Here is a 20,659-nt window from a genome sequence, read left to right on the forward strand (position 1 = left end):
TGTGTTGTTTGAGTACTGAACCCAGCTGGGTCCATTTTAGATGCCCCTGATTTTAACTTGGCACACAATGGAGGATATGGAAAGCTTTAAACAGACAGTGTAATCGTATTGCCTGTATTCCTGTGACTGGAGGATGAAGACCCAGATAATAAGTGAGGGAGGATGGAGAAAGTGCTACCTTTAGAAAGTCAATGAGGGACTGGTTAGCAAAGAGATGCTCATTTGTCTTGTGCATTGGCAGTTTATGGACCGTAGGTATGAGGGGTGAACAGCAGTTTCTGTTATTCACAGTAAAAATGTTTTTAGGTAGGGCCTACACTTTTGTCTGTCTCTAAATATTTCTCAAGTAGGCTGCTGACAGCCTAATGAAGAGATCTCAGTTTTAATGTGCCCATGTTTTGGATAATGCTGCTTGGAGGCATCCCACTATTACCTGCTATGAGAACTATTACTTTGCACAAAGGCTGTGTCTGGAGAAGAGATTGAGAACAACCTTTGAAAGAGAACCAACCAAAACCATTTGAGAAACCATGGGCAGTGGATCATGAAAAATATGCATGCAAGTGGGACCCACACCACCACACAGTCAATTTCTTCTTGAACAAGGAAGTGAGTGATCTGCAGGGAACTGAGAGCGCTGATTTGCAAACAGGGCTGGTGTCTGCCTGACAGCCAGTCTCTCAGCATTTAGGGGATACCACCTGCAGTCTGCACTTTCAGATGGAGAGGCTGAGGGTCTGCTTGAAGTACCTGCTGAAAGAGGGGAAAAATGAGGGGGAAAAGTGTGCCAGTCCTTCAGGAGGAAAGGCTGTCCAGGAAGAGATGCCCAACATGTTAACAGGGTCAAGAGTACCCAGAGAAAACACACTTGTTGAATAAGCAAAGCCAGGAGTGACTTACGTCATGGAGGGAACCTTCACCAGTCACTCTGCATAGTTAACTATTTATGATGTATTAGAATTTGTCTGTTCGTACTTTTTGGATCCTGATCGTGTTTTGTTTTGTACTGTTTAAAAGACCATGGTCTAAATAAACAAGTTTCTCTTTCTCTCTCTCTCACTCTGCATAGTTTTTGAGCAACCTGGATAAGACTGAACTATAACAAGTATCCAGTGTCACCCATCGATTTTCACATGGTGTAAGAGTCTAGTGCTGCTACAGCGGACACTGTCAGTGAAAGCTGCATCGCTACCAAAGTGGGAAGCCTTGATTGGCCTGGAGACCACAACTGCTAGAAAAGCACCACCTCGAGGGATTCAGACTGGAGGCCCTAACTGCAACACCAGAATACCAGTCTGCAGCCGGCCTAGACAAGTACAGTCATGCATATCTGCCTCACCAATAAACTCTTTAAATTTGCGGAGCAGCTCCTGAAGAGGAAGGGCCACTTCGGGCGGTTGGGGAATCGGACCTCATCTGAGGCACAGCCTGAACTACTACAATGACTAGCAGGTAAATCGTGTATCCAGAACAAGAGAATAAATGTGTAGAGACATGTCTGCCGCCCACACCAAGACTTTTTGTCAAAGGGGTAAAGAGCCACACAACTGAGTTGCACACTTGACCTGTGAGAGGATCTAAACCCCTTGCAACTCCGCCTAATCCTACCTAAACTATGTTGTGTTGGGGACTGTGGATATGACCCTAGCAGGAAGAAGGGGGAAACTGAATGAATACAGGAAAGAAGGGGGTGTAGTGCCTCGCTATTTAAAAGGGCTTTGTTTGCAACCTTGTGTATAATTAATTCTGCTGTGTGATTAAAGTACGTTCTAGTTACATGAAAGATGAGCATCGGGTGAACATTACATTGTGTCCGTTGAGATCCGAGCTCTAGCCCCCAACACAACCTCCCTGAGAAGCCTGTGACTGCTCACCCTTGCTATCCTGAGAGTCAAGAGTAGAAAAGGTTTTGCTCGGCCCCGTTTTCAGAATCAAAGTATAAAGTACCCCAGACACCAGTGGCAAACCACCTCAACCACTACAGCTTATCCCATGCCTGCCCTGTGGGCCTCAAGAACAAGGACTGACAGTTACCTTCACCCTTGTGCATGCTACTAGGTAGGAAGACTGAAGAACTTTCAAAGATAGATTAGCTCCCTGATCTTATCTTCCATTCCCCATCCATGATGAATTTTACAGAAGTTTTGAAGATTTTCCTCAAAAAGACTACATTTCCTAGAAGCTCTTTCTCACTGACTCATCCACACCCTTGCTGGCCAACAATAGAAATGAAAGAAGAACAGTCCTTCAGTCCTGTATTTTTTATTAATATAGTACTCCTGTTAGACTACCCCTTTATTTACAGAGATTCCCCAATTGCTGTCTTGCTATATAGTCAGGGACACTGACATTTTGCGGCAGGGTTGACAGAATTATGCTCCTCATGCAGCACAATCTTTGGCAATATTATATTGTTATTTTAGCGTTTTTATCACTATTTATAATGTGGCCAATGTTTCACCTCATTAGTGCCAGTTTTACACCGGAATACAGCAGTCATCATTTTTAAAAAGGTAACCAGTTAAACCTGACACCATTCTGCCACAACGCGGAACCACGTGCAGCACTTCTTTTTAGTAACTTTTGGGCTGTTAAAGCTAGAAACACATTTTGGGCTGAAATCTGCAAATTATGGATCTGATGGTAGGCTGTGGTGCCAATGTGCTAAATAAATAATTATGCAGAAAACGATAGAGCTGGACAATTGTGTAAGTTCAGGGGCCCTGTATATAATGCAGTAAACGTGTTTCCTAACTTGGCGTTTCTCTGCAGCAATTCATTGTTTCCAGAACCAGTAGTGTTTTAGATGGGCATTCTATTATCCAGAGTCAGCACAGTTAAGCACTGCGCCCATTTCTAGAGTTTCCATTTCATGCAGTGGATCCCTTATCCACAGCACTTACTATCTTTTTACAGTTACCTTAGGTTCCACCTGCCTGGTTTTCTTGTGTGCAGCTGAACTGAAGATGCAAAATCCCTAAGTTGTCTCTTCTTTCCAGCTAAGCATCTCTTCTTTCCAGCTATGCACTATTTCCCCCATGCCTATGTATTATGTTCTCTGCACCATGCTCTTACAGTCATCAGAGATCCTTTCAGATTGCCACTGTTCTTGGGCACAACTGCTAACCTAGGTGGAATGTGTCACTCTTCTTGAAGAATCCATTTATTTTGCCTATTGTAACATCACTGAAACAATTAGCTCCATAGAGCCTGCCCTTGCATGTGCGTCCTGTTTTCAATCAACATCTGTAATGTCAATTATTACCAAGAAATTCATGTTTCTTCAGTAATGAGTGTGTGGTGCTGTCAAGTGCTTATCCTGACAGCTCTTTCATTATGAATGTTCTAATCCCCTTAACTTGCACTCCTCTGGATGTCCATAGTTTGAAATGTTCAATTGTCTCCACAGACAAGCCTACTTCTGATGAGCATTAACACCCTCTGTTGCCTTTTGAAATGGTTCCTTATAGGGTCCCTCTTTACCTCTGGCTCCATTTGAGCAGGTTTTTACTTAGCAAATATTTGTTTCTTACTATCTCCCATTTATATGCCTTTGACAGTTTCATGATGTCGCTGGTATGATCATCTGTATATCAACTGCATGTCTCGGGCCTGACCATTCATTGTTGCTTTGCCTGAATGGTTAAAAAAACAGAGGTTGATAATATTAAATAGACAGAGGGATATGATAGAATCATGTGGAACAGCGCAATCTATTTTTGCATGTGTAAAAAAGAAGCCAAGCTGTACAACTGTTGACCATTCAGAGAGAATGCACAAACCATGTTGGGTCGGAAAAGTTCCTTTATTGGTGATAGGTGTGTAGCCCTGCCCTAAGTGCCCGGGTCATGAGGGAGCATGAGCCATGTGTGTGCGCTATGACCTAGTCCTGTCTCAACTGTGGTCTGGTTAGGCAACCCTAAATGTGGTAAAGAGCTACTGCCCTTCCCAAGAGTTGAGTAGCACAAGCACAGCAGTTGTAGTATAATATTTAGTAAAACGTAAATCAGTAGAATGACCTGCGCAGTTTTCATGGCAGTGGGATCCACTGGCTCCCCCAATTAAAGTTCTGTTGCTGTGTGCTTATCTCTCACTCGGCATCCATCTTGATGGGTAGAGTGCTGAGAGGTGTGAATGTTTCTACACAGCAACATTATGTGTGTGTGCCCATGGTAGCAATATATGGAAGTCTGTGCGCATGTCACACAAACGGCGCACTGGTATTTCAAAGTGGTCACAGGTGCAGCACATGCAAAACTACATTTATGTTTGCATGCAGCACCAAAGATGCAGGAGTGCTTGGGAGGGTACAGTGCGTCAAAACCTGTTGGTCCCATATTGGGAACCCCAGGGCAGGCTGCAGGAGTATGGTGAGGTAGAGGATCCTCCCTGACAGATTTGTGGATTGCTACATTCATGAGCGCTGGCTCTTCAGCATTTCAAAAGGGGCTCTTTTGATTCTGGCAGAGGTCACTGGTCAAAGGGGACTAGGCACATCTGAAGAGAATCATAAAGAGCAGGGCTGGGGCCCTTTAGTAACCTTTTGATGCACATCAGTGAAGCTGACATTCAAGTGTGAACCTGTAGTCGCTCCCATAGTGTATGCTTGGTGTTATAAAGATTGGAGACTGTCCTGCTGTGATAGACGTCTCTCTGGAGGAAGAGCACAACAAATTAGTGGCCACTTCAAAGTGGACATCCCCCAAAACACAAACTCCAAAGAAAGACACACTAAATCACAAGTGTGTCTGGAAATGGATTATGAAAAGGGGAGCTTGAGACTCCCAAATTGTCAAACTGAAGCTGTACATCAGCGTGGAGAAGCAGAGCACAGGTCATGTCTATTTTATCCTGGACTAGGGGCTTCAGACCTGCCAGTCTCCTATGCTGAATGAGAGGATATTACCCAGGAGAATCAAGAACACTTGCCTGGAGTAACAGATTCTGCCTTACCCAAGGCCAGTGGGCCCTTAGAGGAGAAGGAGATTGCCTGGAGGGAGTGAGGTCCAGAGGGAGTCCTACCAAGTGAATCCCAGAAGTGGAGTGTGAGATTCTGGTCCATGGAGAACAGCGAGCCGATCGGACCGTCTGTCTGTGTGTGCTTTGTGGCCCCTATATGCCAGGTGAGGATGCGGGGAGGACTAGACCACTGCTGAGAGAAAGGGTCATCACTCTGGTGCTGGCGGTCAAGAAGGGAGGGTCGTTGCCCTTGGTAGTGCTGGGACCGAAAAGGGTGATCACATTATTGATGCCACTAAGCTGGGTGGATTGCACAGAACACTGAGGACCTTCGCCCTGTGTGTGATGTCAAGACCTCCTGCACATCAGGAGGTGGTCCTCAGTCCAGGAGGAGGGCAGTAGCACCAGGACAGCGTGCAGACTTAATGGACTAGCAGTTTGTGGACTGCACAGTTGGAACCAAGTTTTACCTGCCTGAGTCTGGGAGCACCCAAGACCAGCCCCGGACAAAGAAGAATTAACACTGGATCAGAAGGGCACCCTAGACATCTGCCGTTGTAGCCTCAGGTTCCAGAGGTCTGCTCAATACTGCTCAATACTGGGCCAGATCGGTGCAGGTAAGACTGATACTGGGCCTTCGGGCCCTGGGAGAACGTCCACTAAATGATGCACCGACGCAGAGGACACATGTACATTTGCTAAAAGCCGTTGTAGATCTTCTAAGACTTGAAATCATTTGAGGGACCTAGCTTGGATGTTGCCACACTTAAGCAAGGGAAAACCTTCATCCATAGACCTGGAAGTGGGACTGGGAAGCTGACCAGGGCCTGCCTTAAGAAGAATGTGTATAGAACTAGCATTAGATTGTATTGCACTTGATGTTAGTAGATAAATACCCCTTTTTACATAAAAGCAAGTATTTGATTGGACAATCATCTATTGGGTTTGCTGAATGTATTTTCAGTTGTGAGCCTTACATATACCTCCTCCCAGAGAAGCCTAGAACTGCCTGACCCACGCCACCATTGACAGTCAGGTGCTGAAGGGGTAATTGGCCCAGCTACTCAGAGCCCACTGTAGATCTGACCCTGGGACATCAGGAGTGAAAATGCACCAACAACCACAGTTGTGCCCAGTTGCTCCTGCTGTCCACATGGCCCTCTAAAAGGGGTACTGACACCACTGGTATCAAACTTTATTGTTTTACGTTAATAAAATCCATCACAATATTGCCATATACACTAAACATGAAAGCACATAAAATCTTGGGTGTGATGTAATACATGATTACTAATGGTTCCATAAAATTCTAATCACAGCGTGATCTGGAACATCCTAATTGTTTGCTAGAACTTGAACCATCTGGCTTAATTTTAAGTATTGTATGGTAACAAAGCTAATGGCGAATACATAGATCATCAAATGGTCATGTTATGCCTACGGTTACTACAGTAAGATCAGCAACAGTCATCTCAAATTGTAAGATTACTCAGTAAAATTGAGGCAAATGTAATCAATTTCCTGTTAATCCAGGGTCAGGTGGGTTAAGTGCCTTAAAATTAACATCTAGACCACTATAAGGTGTAATCGGCTATAAAGTGCTGCTGTGGTAATCAACCAACAAAACATCTAAGCTTGAAAGTGGGGTTAATTCAAGTAACCCATATAAATTATTACCAGCAATAAAATATTTAATTTAAGTAATTTTTCCTATAAAACCAAGAATTTTACCAGTTTACAGTTAATCTGAGGGTCAAATGGATTAAGGCCTTTTATTATGGCCGACGTACAGGTACTGATGCCCCGGTCGTTAAAAATGTTTTTCAATAGTAAAATATGAGTGTTCTTTAAAAATGGACATATGAAAACCATGTGGATAATGTATTCCTTTACAGCACTGCATAACCTGTATTCCTGAGGCAGAAGCCGGGACCGTGGATGGTGACATCGCGATTGCTGCCTTGTATACCATATTCTGCTCGTGCATGTTATTTTAAATACTTGCTGCTAATTTTAAAGACTTGCTGCTAATTTTAAATACTTGCTGCCAATTTGCACTTTAAGCTTATTTGCACATTACCGGAGACAGCTCTCCCCGTGGGTACCGCCATATTGGGTGAGGAGCCGGCCGAGCAGTCTAGTGCTCCGCCCCTCCCGCCCTTTCCTCCATAAAATGGCACCCTTCGCAAGGAAGCGCAGCGGACGAGCGCAGCGGGCGCGCCCGTCTGCGTCCGTACGCGCCGGACCCGCGCCCAGGGCCAGACCCCCTGTTCCTTTACATACCAATCTGACCCCTAGATATATCTATAACAGGGAGGCGCTCTGGGCCTTAAAAAGCAACGCCTCTACAGTGGGATGCATAGTCATGTAACCGGGGGCCAACGCTCTAAATAACCCACCCCAATGCGCCAACTGCCTACAGGCACTGCCCAAATTGTTCTGGCAACCCATCGCTCCCCAAAGGGACCACAAGGATGAACCTTCGAGGAAGGACCATCCCGCGGTCAATTGCCTACTTCTCAATGCGAGGTCTTTGGTCAAACACAGCACTGAGGTAGCGGAGTTGATTCTGGACTCGGGAGTAAAGGTAGCATTCATCACCGAGTCCTGGACTGATGCGGCTTCAGGTCCTGATATTGTTAATGCCACCCCGCCGGACTATGTGTGCCATACTCAAAATCGGGAAAAGAGGAAAGGGGGTGGCTTAGCCATCATTCACCATAAATCCATTAGAGGGTCCTTTCAATCCGGACCCACAGGCCTCGAGGAGTCTCTTCTTTTTAACCTTACTCTTTCCGATCATCAATCCCTTAGAGTCTGTCTTGTATACAGACCCCCAGGTTCTAAAGCCCCATTTGTGCTAGCCCTGAGTAAGGTACTCGAAGCAGTAGCTTCTGCCCAAGCTTTCACTCTGCTGGGCGATTTTAATTTTCATCTAGAATGGGATTCAGACGCAGACACTCGTGATCTGATCGACCTATTGCAGGGGGTGGATTTGACACAATGGGTGTGCGGTCCGACACACAAGGCAGGACACACCCTGGACGGGATTTTTTCTAACCATCCCAGCCTGAATGTATCATCGGTACAGCCGGTCCCCTGGTCTGATCACTCAGCAGTCCATTTTAAGGTCTTTCTAATCACCCCCATGAAACCACCCAGTACTAGAAACACCCCTAGACAGGTCAGGAAATGGAACACCATAAATGGTGAAATGCTAGATGACGTATCAAAAAACTCCTTGAGACCCCTCACTGACAATGTGGAGGAAGCAGCCGCCGCCGCCTACACAAACTGGCTAGAACGTGCCTGCCTACTTCTCGCTCCCCCCAAAATTACTTACTCCACACGGGCAAATCCTGCCGCCCCTTGGTTTTCTGAACAAATAAGGGACCATAAAACACGGTGTAAAAATCTTGAGAGAATTTGGCGGACAAACTACAGTGAGACAGATAAAAAAATTCTCAATACAGAGCAAAGAGCCTACAAAGAAAGAATTTTACAGGAAAAACGGGCCTTCCTCACGAAACGGATTAAAGAAGCCAGCAACACCCCAAAGGAATTATTCCAAACAGTATCATCCCTGGCAGCCCCATAAACCATAGAAATACCCCCCAGTCTTCCACTCTTTGAGAATCTCGCCACCTTTTTCCGGGAAAAAGTGGAAAATATCTTTTTTTCCCTAGACAGTCAAGTTAGGACCCCTCCTCCTAGCACTGGTCCGGAATCAGACAGTAATCAGGAAAAACTCCTACATTTCCTGCCCATCAGTGAAAAGGAAGTAGTGAGCCGTCTACTGAAGACAAAATCAGACTCCCCATACGACCCATGCCCAACGGCAATAGCCAAATTAGCTCCCGCCATCATTGCAACCGGACTTACTCCCCTTCTCAACCAGATGTTGGATAAAGGGGAATATCCCGGAAAATGGAAGCGAGCCTCCATCCTGCCCCTCCTAAAAAAAAAACCTGGACATCGCCGAGATGAACAACTACCGGCCGATTGCACGATTACCCCTCCCTGCCAAAATTATGGAAGGCAACTTAAATGCGCAGCTAAGTGCCTTTTTGAAGACAGGAGAACATCTTGATCCTTCTCAACACGGTTTTCGTGCAGAACACAGCACGGAATCCGCCCTGATCAAATCCGTGGAAGACATCAGAAGAGTGATGGACGCAGGAGGCAGAGCCGCCCTGATCCTGTTGGACCTTTCCGCGGCCTTCGACACGGTCCATCACAAGCTGTTGGTGGACCGGTTGAGGGCCAGTGGAATTCAAGGAAAGGCATAGAAGATCCTACAGGCCTTCCTCTCCAACAGAACTCAGTCAGTGGCCCTGGGAGACTTTGAATCGGATCAGTTTGTGCTCCCCTGTGGAGTTCCCCAGGGGTCCTCACTCAGTCCCACCCTTTTTAATGTATATGTAGCTACCCTAGCCCCGGTGATTCGATCATTTGCTTTTAATCTCACAGCTTACGCAGACGACACACAGATAGTGGTGTCACTGCTACCGGGCGACACAGATAGCACAGCAGACAGGTTTAGAGGGTGCATGCGTGAGGTGGGCAGTTGGATGGCTCAAAACTGTCTCAAACTTAACTCCACAAAGACAGAAGTGCTGCTCTTTGGTTCTAGGGACAATTTTTGGTCCCCTAGATGGTGGCCGGATGAAATGGGACCCCTCCCATCCCCAGAGGCAAAAGTTAAAAATCTTGGTATACTGGTGGACGACTCCTTGTCCTTTAAGCCTCAGATCAATGCACTGTCCTCCTCTATGCACTACATCCTCAAAACAATCAGGAAAGTTCTTCCTTATCTGGAGAGGGAGCATAGGAAAACTGTCGTCACTGGTCTAGTCCTCTCACGTTTGGACTATTGTAACAGCCTGATGTTGAACGCCCAGCAGGGCTTACTTAACAAACTCCAGCTACTGCAGAACGCAGCCGCCCGCCTGATCACCGACACCCCTAAATTTGCCTCGGTAGCTCAGGATTTGGTGAAACTCCACTGGCTGCCAGTCCGCAAAAGAATAGCTTTCAAAGCACTCTGCATGGTCTTCAAGGCCCTGCATGATATGGGCCCTAGGTGCATGAAACTGCTCTTCCACTGGCGTAAACCAGCAAGAATCCTGAGATCTGGGGAGCTGGCGCTGGTAACAGTCCCCAGAGTTAAGAAAGCACGCTGGGGAGGCAGGAGTTTTTCCCTCGGCGCGGCAGAGGCGTGGAACAGACTGCCACTCAATCTCAGACAATCTTCGGACCTGATGGCTTTCAGAAGAGCGCTTAAGACCTGGCTCTTTACTCATTAAGCTCTCAGACACCCACATACACTGGTTTAATCAAGCTAGCGCCAGGACACCTCCGGGTAACAGAGCGCTCTACAAATGTGAAAAATAAATAAATAAATGTCTTTGGACCATTATGTTTCCATGATGGTTGATCGGTAAAGGATAGGAGAGAAGCAAATCGGAGACATGTCACGTTTAGATATGCTGCCAGCTTCGGGCTACTGTAAGACTGCAAAACCATCCTGGCATGTGTACGACTGGTAAATGTGTGCTTGTCATTTGTGAGTGACAGCGTCTTTGTTTATTGCACGGCACAAGGCAGGGTGAGGTAAGCTCAAGTTACAAAGGTCTATTGTGTTTGTTTCTTTAAGTGATGACCACAGGTGTTTACTGTAAACTGCACCAGGGTCCTTTTCCAATGACTGCATAGGGTAATAATTAGTGGACTTCTTTGGTTTGACAGCATTTTGTGCCATGTTTTGATGGTGGAGTAACAGCTCTCAATGGTTGGTTGCATAAGACCAAATTCCAAGCTGACTTTTGCTGGTGAGGCATTATGTGGCAGAACAAAAACTCGCTTACACGTGTTTGTTTACAATTTATCCAGAGTCAAGGCATCTTTACCATGCAAAACTACACTTGCATATGCCACCATTGGTAGTAGTTTAGCCACAATAACTGCTTGTAGAGGCTTGAAAGAGGGACCGTCCAGCGTCTTAGTGAGAGCACAAAAAGCATAAATCAGTGTGTTTCTTTTCTTCACAAGGTACTGCTTATGCGCTTCGAAGTTTAATTTCTTATATATGTACAGACTCAGATATTGATAACTCCTAACCTTCTCTAGGATCTAGTATGCCTGTCAAGATCTGTCTGACAACACAAGAATTGCAGCGGCTAAAAAACAAGGGAAACATTTGTTTTAGATGTGTTCACACCAAGAACAAATTAAGGATTGCTAAACTTTTGTATTCTAGTTATTCAGAAATCCAACATGGCCGATGCTGACACTAACAACGAGTGGAGTCAGCGATCTAGACTTCAAAGCCGCGCCAGACCAGGTGCTTAACGTGCCCGGTTTGAAAACAAACTGTGCACTTCAACTGTCTGCGTGGCCTGAATAGTCGCGTCTTTCAGTTGTTCCCCATATTTTGTATTTGCTTGTTCTTGTCATAGTGAATTCGGTATTAGACGCAGTTCGCGTCTTAAAATAGCTTATCTAGCTATTTTTTTCTTCGTTTATCTTTTGGACAAAACCAACTGCAATGCGCAATGAGGGACCCAAACAAATTACCTTGAAGAGTCAAGTAATTCAGAAGATGTTCTTCGTGGCAATTCTCCAGTTATAAATAGTTTCCAGGGGCAGCAGTGGTTAGAGGGGTCTACGACATCAGTTTCGAGTCACACTATGTTCATGATGGTTTCATACCACGACTAGTGTAAAGCAAACTGATTTCCTTATAGAGACTATTAATTAAATTCGCAATTTAATTATTCAACAAGGAATTTCCTCAGTTTGGCGTAAATTTGTTGTTTTCAGTATAATAGGTAAATAGAGACTATATGATAAATACTGAGACGAATACATAGAGTTTGAGATTAAGTTTATAGTGATGTATTAATTTTTCCCTAGTGATACAGGAAGCACCATTCTCCATACCACAACTTAAATAGAGAGAAGCAATAGCCTGGTGGAATTAGGTAATCAATGTTATACAAAGAAAAATAGTAGAAAACTATATGAAAGCGTTGTATGTATTTTTTAATCATTCTTATTATCCACTGCAGGCACAGCGTATCGAATTGTACCAGCTCAGCTGATCCAACCATGTGCTCATCAACTGTCCACGCCAGGCTGTCTCTCTTTGTCTATCCACTTCCCCTTTCCCCCTTGCTAGTGCGCTGCCCAGAAGATTTCTAGTGTTCGGGTGGTGAACTGGTAGACGGGCATTGGGTTCATCTTCGGCTCCTGTGGTTTCGTCTTGGCTCTGACACTGCCAGCTTAATCTTGAGTGGAGAATCAGGTTGATTCCAAATGGACATTATTTTTATTTTAGTCGTGTTTATTTCTAATATGTTGGCCTTGGCGTGTTCTGCTAAATCAGTGAGTGATCGCTGTTGACCCACTTTTGTGTGGCTAAGTAAAACAATATCATCTGCGTATAAAAGGTGAGTCAGGATTAAAGGACCCATTTGTGGTGGGAGAGAGTTTATCTGATCCAGTCATGGGGACAGGTCAGCCATAAACAAGATGAACAAGTGTGGGGCTAAAATGCACCAATGCTTAAGGCCTATTTCTGTTGGGATTCTCCTCGATAGTCTTGAACCATCCACCAGTTTAACTTGAATCCATGCGTGTGTGTATAACTGCTTGATTGTGCACAGTCTTCTATCAGGGAGCCCCCACAGCCTGAGTTTTCCCCACAGAAGGCCTCGGTCAACACAATGAAACGCTGCTATAAAATCTATAAAGCATAGATGGAACTTTTTCTTTAAGTGCTTGCATTTGTCTGCCATTGCTGTTTCTGCTAGGATATTTGTAGTGGTTCCGAATCCTCTCCGGAATACAGTCTGGTTGATGGGGACCAGCTTGTTGATGTTTGACCATTCTACTAGATCCTCCAGGATAAGCGTTGTATAGTACTTGGCTTCAGAATCAATAAGTATGATTAACTTCTAGTTGGCGGGGTTGGATCTGACTCCACCCTTTAAGATCAGGTTTATTATTGACCCTCTCCAGCTACTGCGCCTGTTCCTTCCACCTCATTGTATAATGCCAATAGGGATTTGCCCAGTATTCGGGGTCGAGCTTATAGATTGCATGCGGGATACCATTTGGTCCTGGCACCCCATCTGTTCGACCTGCCGTTATTACTTTCACCACTTTCGCTGCTGTGTAATATTGATTTACAAGAGCAGGCAAACTGTCTGGAATGCTGCGTGACTTGAATGTACCTAACTTGTTACTACTTTGTTCTTGCTCAAGGTTTCCAGGTCACTGGCCCTTGGTGAATGTCTTGGTCAGATGGGTTACCCAGGCTTTCTCTGGCACGCTTGAGAAATGTATTACTCTTGCATCTCTGTTGATGCCGCTTAGGGTTTCCCAGAAAGCTCCGAGATTGGCTTGTTAGGCCTCGGAGAGTAGTTTTGCCCAAAACTCATCAGAATTAGTTTTCCGATCTTCACCGAGTTGTTTTTTTCACCGCTTCCAACAATTTTTCATCCTCTCCCATAGGTGAGTTGGGGTATAGGCTTTTTAGAGCATTCTTAACTGTCCCTCTCAACAAGCGATCTGTAAGCTTGACCGCTTGCCTCCAAGGGAACTTTAGAACGGGACCACATTTTAGCAGCCTTGTTGAGAAGGCTGTCCAAGCTTCAATTAACGTACAGTTAAGTGCACTGCTAGACTCCAGCATGTCTTTCACCATGTTAGCCAGCTTCGGTAGTGTATCCATCTTAAGCACTTCAGATTGGCTGTATTTAGATTTCCTAGTTGCGCTTGTGCATTCGAGTGTCTTTGAGGGTTTAAACTCAACTTCAGGTGCTGATAGGAGTGATCACTTTGCGTTGTGTTTTTTACTATGTACTTCCTCTGGTCTTTTAACAGTGGTAGAGAGAGCATTGTGTAATCTATTATTGAGCTTGAATTTGCACCGTGATGTGTAAACAGATGGGGGGTTATCGCCCTAGATTCTGCTGTTAATTACTTTCAAGCCCAGATGTTCCAGGGCAGTGACTAATTTTTGCCCGTGGAGGTCAGGATGTTTTCAAGGGTGACCGGCCTGTGGCTGGACCGCCCAAATTGCGTTCTCAGCTGCAAAGGGCTTATCTTCGTCTGGTGTGTATATTAGGATGGTGTTAAAGTCACCTGTCTCCTGGATTTCCCAGTTGGAATTTGTAAACCTTATTTCCGTTATCTCTGAAATAACTTTTTTTGAAAAGTGCAGACTTTTTTTGTACATTAGGATGCGCGTAATCATTGAAAAGTATTACTATTCTAGTAGACTGTATCGCAAGATAAACTCAATTACTTGTAAGTCAGGAACCTAGTTAGATAACTGCTCTGAAGTGACATTTACTGCTGTGGACACATATACAGCAATGTCTCCCAAATCAATGTCAGTTCCTGGCATCAGCTGAGAGAGAACATAACTAGCCCGCTGCACTGGGTTGGTCAGCCAGTTCTCTTTTATTTACAGCGTTGGCTAGACCTGGAGGTATCAGAGCGCTTTACATGAGGATCAGAGCGTTACAGGTTACATAGTTACATCAATTACAGATTTCAAGTAAGGACATAGGAGAAAATAAAAACACGAGATGCGGGGGAGGGAAGGAAACACAATGGGGCGACAAGGAAAACAATGTCAGATGTCCGGCTGGGTAGGTGTCGGCCGAGGGGGTGAACTAGAGCCAAAAACTCCTCTATAGCTGCATAGGACAGCTCCACCGGGCATCGGCCAAGGTTGCACGGGCTCCGAGGTAAGTACAAACAGTTATGGTATTCGCCCAGGAGGCATTGCCAAAGTTCTATCGACAGGCACTGGTGCTGGTGTTACTGGGAAGCGCCATCCGCTAGGTTCTTCAGTTGTCCCCCAGGGGGAAAGGGGTGAGAGGAGAGGTGGAAGGGACAGATTCCACGGTCGGCAGATTGTAGGACAACCCATCGTTCTTGCCTCCAAACCTTCTGGCGGGAGTGAAGCAGAAGAGGAGTTGTGCCTAGGGACCTGATCCTCATCAGACTTTAGACCTCTATAGCCCCCCATAGCGACAGTTGTAGATTTGATCTTGGCGCCATTTCGGGCAAGCCCAGGCCTGACCTATACTTTGAATAAGCAGGTCTCACTATGCCCCCAGTATAGAGCACTGATAATCGGGAGCCCCTTGAAGTGTCCCAGCCGACTTCTATGCTTTTTAGTGCTTTCTCGCTGGCGACCTTGTGCACCTTCGGGCTTGTTTAGCATGAGAAGGTGGTAGCTTCCCCCATTCAAATGTCCCTAGTGGTGGCCATCTTAGGGTCAGGCGCACATTGCAGCTCTGGATTCTCCTCACATCGGACTCCCACGCTGCTTCCTTTATGGACCTCGGGACTCCGGATTAAAACCTCCCGATCAACTGGCACCTCCTGTGCTACTTCATAAGATATCTCATCGCTGGGGTGTTGCTCCCGCCATCTTAGAGTCAGGGGGCACGGAGGGTGTACTCCTGGTACCCCCGTAGCCACAAACTTTCTTGATGGGCTGAGTTGCACCCCGCTGCCTCGCACACAAGTGCAGTGATAATCACACATTTTCCCCAGTTCGCTGGAGGTTTACTATTACAGAGTTCGTGCTTTGCGCCTGCTATGTTCCAGGAGAGAATACATAGTGAACTATCCTGGGGTTTACTTGTCACATATGTTGGAAGTCACTCATTTCTTGTAGCATTTAAGGCTGACGCTAGAGTGCCATTGGTCTTGGTTGCCGTCCAGTGGCTGTTTGTTTTTTGATTGAGTGCTTGTTCCAGTTGTGCCACGAGCGCTTTGAAGAACTGACTCCAACAAGTGGGACCCTGTTCGGTGCTTGTTGTTCTGACCAGATTTAGTAAAGGTGAAGGGTAGCGCGGTGAGAGTGCTATACCCCATGCTTCAAACTGTTCACTAGCACTATTAATTAGGAGTGCTATCTCTTCTTCCGTTCTCCATGTAGTGAGGGTTTGCTCCAGTTGTCTATGGTCCTCGTTTTAAAAGGAATTTGACTGATAACAAGACTTATTATTTTATATGTTTTAATGTGGGTATTACAGCTAACAGCCTCGTGATATTTATTGCCCATGTCTTCTACATGGTACGGGTCTTTTCTGGCTGTTGCTTGCGATGAGTCTAAAGAATCCAAGTATATCTGGTTTACCTCTGGCTCTTCGAGTTTCTCAAGATAATTATCTCTAGGCAAAATCGTTGAGGTGTTTGCTGTTACTAAATCTTGATGTCTCTGCTTGGCTTCAAAGATGGGATATAATTTGTTATTACATACATCATCCTTCGCTGTCCAGCGAGGGCATCTTCGTGCTTTGCTAGCACATTTCTTCAGTCTTTTGGTTTGCACTAGTGTCTTAGGTGTCCTCTGATCAGAAGCCTTTAACATAGATGAATCAGGGAGTTGAGGTGCCTGTTCAATTGGCATCAGATACACAGGTTTTTTTCGTGGGGAGCTGCCTGCGTTACTTTGTTCTAGAATCTGTTTTATTTCTAATGATTGAGCTTGAAGGCAGTCATTCTGTTCTGGGGTGGGCCTATTAGGTGTCAGCCTTGCGATTTTTCTTCTCATTTAAAATGTTGGCTAGGATGGCTGGGATGGAACTTAGCTTATCGATGATTGGGCCACATCCACAGACTGCTTGGTGATTGAGGGGGATCTTTTCTTGTACACTGGTTATCTGATCTGTCAGTTTTTCAAGTTTGGTGTTGATGCCAGAAAAGTGAGTTCCTGATATTCATGAGGTTGATCTGAAGATCTAGTTTGTCTGATTGCATGTTGAGCGTCGAGATTGAGGTTTGTAGAATGTTTAGTAATGAGGAGTGTAAGTTTGAAATGCTCCCCACCTTTAGGAAGTCGTGATTCTCATTACTTTGGGTGCCCACAAATGCTTCTTTCTTCTCACTGCTTGCCTTTGGTTCTGAAGCATAGAGGATGATTTGGTCTGTACTGCCTGTCTGGAACTGTGTTGAAGTTAGTAAGCCTTGTCTTGATGACTTGGCATCGGTGCTTGGGTCTGCTTGAGCTGTTGCATCTAGGTGACTCAAGATTTCTATTATTGAGTGCATGCTTTTTTCATGGTTGCCAGTCAGGTTGATGGTCTTGTTTTGACCCCCATTGCTTGTATAAAATCTGCGTTGTTCGTTATTGAGACTGAGTGTAGCCAGGAATCATCAGGCTCTTCAATTGGGTTACTAGTGCTGTTGCAGGTGCTGTTCTCCTGCATAGAAGACCAAATTGAGTCAGTTCGTTGATCAGGCCTTGAAGTTGAATGTTGTAGATTTGGACCATGGACCTGAGCCTGTGTTGTAGCGATGTGGTCACCTGGCATTTCGCTTGTTACTGTGGCTATTGTTTTTACAACCTCGTTTGAGTTCAGGTTGGGCCGTCGATCAGAACAAATTGTTATTAGGACTGTCTTTTGAGCTGTAAGTGGGTCTGGAAGGCCCTCAATATTTTTTATTTTGAGCAGATAACTGCAGTTGGGCCCTTTAGAAACGTGAATTTACTGGCACAGTTTGTCTTCCCAAAGAGTGTTTGAATAGGTGAAATCAGTGGGCTGATCTGACCTGCACTTTCTTTTGTCAAGTTACTGACACACTGTCAGTCATGAACTTCCTTAAGGACTTTTTTTGGTTCAGATCTTTTGAGAAACTTGTTGACTGACCTTGCCAGATGTTATGTTATCTATCACCTTGAGCAGTTCGGTTTACCAGACTTCAGTAAGAAGGAGCACTGCATTGAACTCGCAAACCATGCCCCAATCTATTGGGGCTGTTACCGCGAGAATGGACTCAGCACACATAGCTATGCTACTCACTTCTTGATTGCAAACCACTAGTACTGTTGCAGATTGCCAATTACTTGTAGTTTTAAGTTTAGAGTAAATTTTATAAAGATCGTAGCAAGGCCCTCAGTTGTGTCTGCACAGGTTATTAGTAATGGATTGATAGGCTCGTCCTGTAGCTTCTGGTTTTCTGATAGGATCTTTTATACTTAATTTTTGGTCAAGAAAAGTTGATCACTTAGTTGGTGGTATGCCACCTCACCCCGCCTGTGCTCCTGTGTGTTTTGTAGAGCCACTTTTTTTTTTTAGACTTTTATAGATGTATAGGGACTTAGCCTCTAGATTAAGCTAAATCGCATGAGGAGGGGGCATGAGCACGCACTTGCGACAAGGTCCTCTGTACTTTGATGTGATTGCTGGTGCAAAAATGGTGGGGAGCAAATTGTGGGGTCCTGTAGTTAATAGTGTTTGGGGATCAGTAGGTCTCGTGTGGTGTCCCCCTGTGGCTTTTTAGAGGGAGCTTTGACACTTCAGTCTTTGCTTAGTTGTATGCCACCTAATCCCTCCTGAATTAAGGGGGGGGGCACAAGCACGCATTTGCCGAGCACTTCTTGCAGCGTTCTTTAAATTTCTCTTTTTTGTGGACACCTCAATACCCACGATCTGACCGAGAGGTGAGGTCACTTGTGGTCCGGTAGGAGGGGGTGGGGGGAGGAGAAAACAGGAAGACAGGAGAGCTAGGGGTAAAGATTTTTAGGCTGCCATCTATGCGCCCGACCGCAGTCATGAGCATGATTGATTCCCTCACTCACCTTATCACGCTCCCCTCAGCTCCCTCCCCTGACGCCCCCCTGCCTGTGGCAGCTGTACCAGGTGAAACCACAATATAGCAAGGTCAATAATCAGCAGTCAGTAAAGGGCAATAAGGGCTGCCCAGATCGACAGAAGTCACCGGGGGCCCTTGGGCCGGTGCAGGATGCAAGACTCAAGTGAGTACTGAATGCGAGCCGCCAGCGCCCCTGTACATTCGCTCTCTCCCTTCGCAGACTCACTGGTTCCGCAGTGCTGACAAGCCCAAGTCCTGCAGTGTTAGGCACTGAGGACCGAAGGTGGTCGAGATTTCGTCCAGTAGGGCGGGCAATGGAGAGTGGGACGATGTGTGACGAACGCGAAGACGCCAAATATGGTCGGTCCCATGTGGCCATGTCCCTTCTGGATATTGAACACAAACCCAAGAAGCACAACAGTATGGGCAGTCAGAACAAGTACACAATGGGCTTGCCTCATTTGTTGAATTTTGACAATGAGTGGACACAACTCTAACTACGATAACACTGAAGTGAAACATAGACCAATTCAACACTATAAAAACAAAAACTAAAATATCTGGGTAGGTCCTGTGTTCAAATGATTATTGAGAAGCACATGGAGAGAGAAACAACTTAACCCATCCAGAAGGCTCCTCAACAGTTGATTCTGAAACAATGGCAGTTGTCTCCCAACCTGTATTAAGACAGACAGGAGAAGATGAAAGGGTGATCCCTTACTTTGTGGGAGTCCAGACACCAAAAAGAAGGCTCATACCTGAGAGTGTTGTTTCCTTCTGCAACCAAATGAGAACTATTTAAAGCATCTCAGACCTGGCAAGCTTTTGTGGTTCATACCTGAAAGAAAAACAAGAATGTTAAGGTTCTGTGTTCTTCAAACAACATAGGCACAAAAATAACGATATCACTTGTTCATGACAAGCATACTAGTTCATATCCACTGAGCTGGGAAAGAAAGGTATCTGGATAAGATATAGGGATAAGAAAATGTAACAAGACCTGGACTACGTCCAGCCTTACAGACAACTGAGCACAAACAAGACAGAAAAACATAGTCAATGCCATAACATGTTCAGCAGTTCCAAGACATGGAACAAAACAGCATTTTACAGTAAGGAGTCAATATTTCAGAAAGCAACAGGTCACCTAAAACTAGTCCAGAGGAAAATTACAAGACTCACATTTGTATACAGATAGACTCAACAGAGCAGATTGCAGTAAATATTATAGACAAATTAGCTGAAGAAAACTGCAATAGTTTTATTCATACACCACTTCGCAGTTTGTACCAAAGCAAGCAGCAAGCATGATAGAAATGTAGGTCTAGTTGTATGGTTACAAAAGTGATTAGGAACTACGTTTGTGATTGTTGCCCTACAAGACAATGCTAGTCTTTTAAGTGTAAGATTATTTCACCCAACCGCTGTGCATTATATTGAACCACTGACTGAGAACTGATGGAAAAGAAGTGTAGGGATCTGCAGAACAGCCTTCTCTTATCACATGTTCCATCCCAGGGTATGTTTTACACAAATTCTGAAGAGATTTGAGCAGGTGAACTGTGAGTCAATCATCTGTATTGTCCTTGTAGTGAATCACATGTTCCTCCCACAGAGACTACATGGATTTTCTTTTGGAGCACTGGCTAAAGAATGTTGAGAACAGATGCCGGAGACGTCAAGGTTTCTATTGTGGGTATAATGGCCCTTTGGTTAGGGAATGGCCAACAGTAATGAAGAGAACATAAAAGGTGAAAGGCAAGCAGGCCATGAGCAGAAGATTACCCTAGATAAGTGAAATGGCTAAAATAAACTAAGGCATTTATAAAGAACACATACGTAATATGTTTCTGAAGACTCATTGAATAGAGAGGAGAGAATAATTAAACGGTGAAAAGAAAAAACTTGGCAAACAAGAGGTTTAGCTGAGCCAGAGACAAGAGGAAGACCATTAAATCTAGAGAAATACGGCCACAGCAGAAACTAAAATGCATTTCTTCATTGTCTTTAGTTTTAAAATATCCTCACATTTTCTCTATGCCTCTTCAGGGCATGTTCTTTAACTTGTCAGTGT

The 20,659-nt window shown here is 45.0% G+C and overlaps 1 protein-coding gene across 4 annotated transcripts in view; it reads right to left on the minus strand.

The window, feature by feature from the left end:
- LOC144829287 (THAP domain-containing protein 1 B-like) overlaps positions 1–20,659 on the minus strand; it is a 125,723-nt gene that overhangs the window by 59,026 nt on the left and 46,038 nt on the right. For all 4 annotated transcript variants that reach the window (XM_078688248.1, XM_078688249.1, XM_078688250.1 and 1 more), the window contains one exon: positions 19,344–19,423. The gene's annotated coding sequence lies outside the window, so the exon portion shown is untranslated. The remainder of the gene's footprint in view (positions 1–19,343; positions 19,424–20,659) is intronic.

This window comes from Lissotriton helveticus, chromosome 4_1, assembly GCF_964261635.1.
Source record: "Lissotriton helveticus chromosome 4_1, aLisHel1.1, whole genome shotgun sequence".
NCBI lineage: Eukaryota > Metazoa > Chordata > Amphibia > Caudata > Salamandridae > Lissotriton > Lissotriton helveticus.